At 49.1% G+C, this 5332-nt stretch overlaps 1 protein-coding gene across 1 annotated transcript in view; it reads right to left on the bottom strand.

Moving 5' to 3' along the window:
- The window catches only part of CTBP2 (C-terminal binding protein 2), a 100946-nt gene extending 100163 nt beyond the window's left edge, over window positions 1-783 (bottom strand). The window contains exon 1 of the mRNA XM_009641072.2: window positions 558-783. The gene's annotated coding sequence lies outside the window, so the exon portion shown is untranslated. The remainder of the gene's footprint in view (window positions 1-557) is intronic.
- Window positions 784-5332: the final 4549 nt, after the last annotated feature.

Genomic DNA, 5332 nt, shown 5'->3' with positions numbered 1-5332 from the left:
CCCCTTCAATGGAGGACACCCCGCAGGAATGGAGGACTGCTCGCTGCCACCGCCTCCCTGGGATTTGGGGCAGCATTACCAGGGCTTTAAAGTGAGCAGGCGTTTCTCTCCATCTTCACTTTAAACAAACAAACCCAAAAAAAAATATTGTGCTGCTCTAGTATCGTACCAGTGAACTCGAAGTGACCCTGTCAAGTAAATATTCTTCCCGAGGTAACACTGTTTTAAATATATCCACTTAGTATCCTTATTTGAAAACATTGGACAAATTAAATGACTGTAAAATTTGACTTTCCAGTATTTTGTATTCAGACAAAACTCTTACAGCACCCTCTTCCATGGCAGCCAGCCCATATTTCCATGTAACTAAAATTTTGAAAAGCCGACTACGCATTTTGGTATCTGTGCATTCATCATCCCTCCCAGTTCACGAACTCTTTTCGAGTTCAAAGCAAAAAGCGTGAGGAAGAGGAACGCGTGTGCAACCAACATACTCCCCTCCAAAAAAAGCTGCAGCCTGACCACCCTGTACGGCCCTAAGGGCTCTTACCACGTACCCCATCACCAACCAGGGATCCCCCACCGGCTGTACGAGGCTTCCCGATCGCTGCTGTCAAGACAAAGGGAATCCATGGAGCTGGCGAGAACGCTGCTGAGCAGAGCCCCGTGCTCCAGAAGAAGTCACGTTAATTGAATGCGACTTCAAAATATTTCAGATTCTCAGCAAGGATTTGGTAGCGGAGGGGAACACGCTGTGACGGACCGTATTTCTAAGACGGTATGAAAAGCGGTTTCAGTACACGCTGCCAAAAAGTGTCAAACGGGCTAAAATATGCTCGTCGATAGATAAGCAGACGACGCTTCCGACGGCAGGAGCAGGGAGGAGGGAGCGGGTGGGCAGTGCAGCCAGGGCAGCACCAGGGAAGAAACGTTGCCCTGCAGAGTGCCCGATGCTCGCCGCCGGTTTTACTGGGTTTCTGAGAAAGGTTAAATATGTCGAGCATTAGTTTACAAAACCTCTCCAACGAATCCTCTTACTCACATGATCTTTCTCAACAGTCCCAATCTCTTCAGCGGCGCAGAAGCGACGCTGTTAGCTCTGACCGTGCCAGCTGCCCTCTCTCAAAACGCGGGGGTTCCCACGCCGCAGAGGCGAGGGGCTGACCTCCACGCAGCGCCCAGATCAGGATGCTGTGGACACCCGCCTAAGAGCGTTATCGTATTTTCCATATTTTCTCACCCATTCTTCCTATGCCCTAACGTCTTGTTTGATCTTTTGTGACTGTGGCTGCACGCTGAGCAGACGGCTTCATCGAGCTGTCCGCAGCGACCCTCGGGTCTTTCTCCCCAGTGGTTGCAGTTCACTTAAAGCGCAGCAACGTGTACAGGGAGCTGGGACTGCTCCTTCCCGGGCACCGAACCTTGCGTTTGGCAGTGGTGACTTTCATCTGCCCCTGTGGTTCTCCTTCACTTAACTTCAGCTCTGCCACCTTCTTCACTGCTGCCTCCGCGCTGCCCAACTCACTGTCCACCTCTTTTCCAGATTATTAATGAAAATATTGAGACATACAGACACGACAACGCAGATCCTTAGAGCAGTCCAGCATCACCTTATTCCCTGAAAAAAGCCGACGCTTCACTTGTTTTCTGTTCTGAGCCGAGCAAGCTTTTTTACCCTGCGAGACTCACTTGAGCAGAGGCTCTTTGAGAATCACAGGCTGGTTGTCGGAGACCTACAACTTTGTTGATGTACTATTTAAAAAAACCCCACAACATAGATTTGTGATTTTTATTTTTCTCTTATCGCATCCTCATTACGTAGATATCTTTAACTGTGTCCTTCTGGAAGAGCTGGTACTCAGGTGAGCCACGCAACTGTCCTCCTCTCCTCTTTTCCGTACAAACCCCCAAGCAGGTAAACCATGTGGAGCCATGCGTGTTGTACAGACACAGACAGGCAAGACAGAGGCATAAACACCAAGAGAAGGAGACCTGAGCATGACACTGAAAAACAGTAGAGCATGGGGGCTTCTCCGATGGAGCTGCTGGACTGGCAACCTGGGGGACATCCAAGCATCCTGCCGCGTCCGGAGGAGAGGCCACGCGGCTGGGAAAGGACGGACCCACACCAGTGGCACCCTGGGAGCACCTCCCGCAGCCAGAAAATGCAAGGACTGGAGGTTTGTTCCTCTTTTGAAGTGTGGTACAGGATTTTAAGGATATGGCACATCTTTTACTGGGTTTCTGGAGAAGGTTTATGAACACGCCATGGTCTCCACCAGCTTCTGCTCCCCTCCTGCCCCCAGGAGCAGGGCACCAGCACCTCACCACAATATGTGCCAAGCTGTAGGAGATGCTGTCAAGCCCGGAGGTGCAGAGGCGTGGGTCGTGCTGGCCCAGCACCTGCGGGACGGGGTGGCCTGCGCCAGCCTCTCCAGCCTGCTCTGCCCCGTAGCTGTCGCTCCTCATCGGAGCCCGTGTCCCGCATGCTCATCGCCAACACCGCTGCCTGAAAGAAGCTGATCTGGTCTAGATATTAACGGGGTCTAGCCTGTGGAAAATGCTGATGCAGAAACTGCACGTCTTCTCTCCTCTATCTGCAGCCTCGTTAACGGCTGCAGTTAACCCCCAGAAGTCCACCCAAGCGAATGGCCTCGCCCTGCAGCTTTGCCGCTTCCAGGTTTTCTTTCCTTTTCCCATAACCTCCTACAAACCCTCTCCCACCTCATCCTCAGCCCCCTGATTTTCACAGCAGATTTTACCAGCCCGCCTCCTGGCTTCACCCAGGTTGTTTTCCATTTTCTGGAGAAGAACCCACTTGGCTTCACCAATTTTCAGCTGCTTTCACCTCTCCCATGAGCAGCGCCAGCCCACTCTCCCCAGCACATCCCGACCCGTCCCGGTTTGGCCAACAAAGCAACAACAAAGTCAAGCAAGAGCTGGAAAGGCCCTGGCGTTAAGATCTACTTAATAAGTTGTCAGCCAGGTCCTGCGTATCTATTCTTGCGGGCATAAAGATCTCTGTCAGCAGTCACAACATGGATTTACACTCCCAGCACAGTTCCTAGCAGCATTTAAAGATTTTTAACGACCATCCCTTTGTCCCAGGGAGTTAAGCGCTGATCGAATGTCACAACGTGACACATGAATGCACAACACAAGGAAGGTTTGACAGGCAGCAACATTGTAATATGATAATTCCTCTTTGTCCCTTAATCGCCTCTGTTTTTTGCAGACTTGATTCACTTACCAACATGTGATCAATCACTGCCTTTTTCAGTGAGATAATTTTTTGCCCTCTATCTAAATGGCTCCTGTCAAAGGGAATCCAGTACTAAATTAAAGCTGATATGCTTGTCTCTGCCCTTTTGTTTGTTGACTTCTCCTCGCACACAATTGATTTTAAATAGATTTTTTTTATGGGTTCCATCACCATTTAAGTATATGTATTTTTAAAAATCTGGCTCCTTGAAATTAACATTGGATACATACACATTCAAAAACGGTCTTGAGCATATAATTTAATGGAGAGGAATAAATACGAGAGTACGCACTGGCAAGTGTATCGAGTCCCCACTAGACACGGAGCGAGTAAGTTGCCTGTTTAGGTCTTCCCACGTGCTCTATTTAAAACTGGAATACGACAATCAAGTCTCACGATTTGTGAACGTAACAAAAAGAGGATGGTGTAATTTAACATGAAAGGGAGCAACGCAAAGAAAACCACTTGTTCTGAGTCTGTAACAAATCGGGATTTAGCTGAAGACCAACACAGAACTTCTCAGACATATCTCACCGGTATTTGCACACCCTGATAAGCACCTCCTTAACAACAGGTAAGAGGTCTTTAGCGGCACAAGCACCAAAAAAATGAGAATCTACCTTTCTGGATAAGCAGAAATGTGTTTTTGCAGCTCTCCGGCAAGCATCAGACATGCCCCAAACAGCTCTGTTCCACTGCACCAGCCCCAGCCCCTCCGAGCAGAGCCATGCACGTGCAAACCACCCAAAACCCCCACCTCGCCACGTGGCTCTTCCCCCCCCCCAGTTTCCTCAAGCGCATCCACACCGCATTCAAAACCTCAAAATCTAGCATTTTGCCCCTTCCCTCCGGCTCCTCTTTCCCACGCCTGCCTCTCCCAGGCTGGGTCTTCCACACCTCTCCCTCATGGAAAACCTCAGCCCGGTCCTGCCAAAGCCAAGGGCACAGTGCCCATGGACCCAACCGGAAGTGGGAACCTGCTCTCCGGTCATCGTGACTCCCCTGCCCGCATCCGCTTGGCAACTGCTACCGGGCAAGAGAAACTGCAGAAATGCCCGAGGGCACCTTCATCCCTCCCATCCCAAGCAGACGTCGTCATCTGCTGTCAGCGTTCCTCACCACGCTACACGTAATCGGTGATAACGAAATGGGGCAATTTCAAAGCTAGGTAGCATGACGCTGATTTCATTCACTGATTGAATGACACCAGATTTTTGGCTGCACCGCGCATTATAAATTATTCTACGTGGTTTCAGCACTTGTCCTGGTTATGCACATACGGCACTTCAGACTTTGCCAAGACCATCTAATAGACACGTCATAATCAGCACTGTAATATAAAGGATCATCTTGGTTTATACATATTTTTTTTTCTTTTTTTGAAGAAAACACCTCAGCCAAATGCTGGGTTGCCATCTCTAAGGTGGACGGTTTCCCTGAAGAAAAAAAAAATTAAAAATTAATGTTTTCTCCTTGTGGTTCTAGCAGTTTTCTCCTTCTGTGCAGAAGGATAAGGGAAAGAAAACAGCTCTATGATGGAGGCATCACCCCTAGGCGAGGGCGAGCGGCGTTCCAGATAGACGCGTCCATCCGCAAAGGGCAGCGGGAGCCAAGGCATTAAAAACATACCGATGAATGGGGAAGGGGAGGACTGGCTGGGGGAAAAAAAAACAAAACAAAAACCCACAAACAAAAAAAGCTCATTTTTCAAAACACATTATTATCGCACCGAACGTATTTTAATGTATTTTCAGCAAGGCATCAAATACCCCCAGATTCTGCTTTTGTGTCTCTTGGCAGTTCAAGAATGCCAACGCGCCCCGTCCTCGGGGTGCCAGAACCAATCTGTTGCCAAGAGACACAAAACTGATATCACGGGTGTATAAAGCCGTCTTTGGAAACGTATGAAACAGCGAACGACCTCATGTTCGGGGTTTGACTTAGTCAGCAAGACGTCAAGGAAGAAAAATTAACCTTTTGTTATAAGGTTTAAAGCTGACCATTTGTATCCTTCTCCGAGGGAGAACCAGCCTTCCTGAAGCAGAAATGCGCTCGCGTCTGGTATTGCAT

This window comes from Egretta garzetta, unplaced genomic scaffold (genome assembly GCF_000687185.1).
Source record: "Egretta garzetta isolate BGI_Z169 unplaced genomic scaffold, ASM68718v1 scaffold386, whole genome shotgun sequence".
Taxonomy (NCBI): domain Eukaryota; kingdom Metazoa; phylum Chordata; class Aves; order Pelecaniformes; family Ardeidae; genus Egretta; species Egretta garzetta.
Note: the sequence above shows the minus strand (reverse complement) of the source record. Positions and strands in the feature narration are given on the sequence as shown.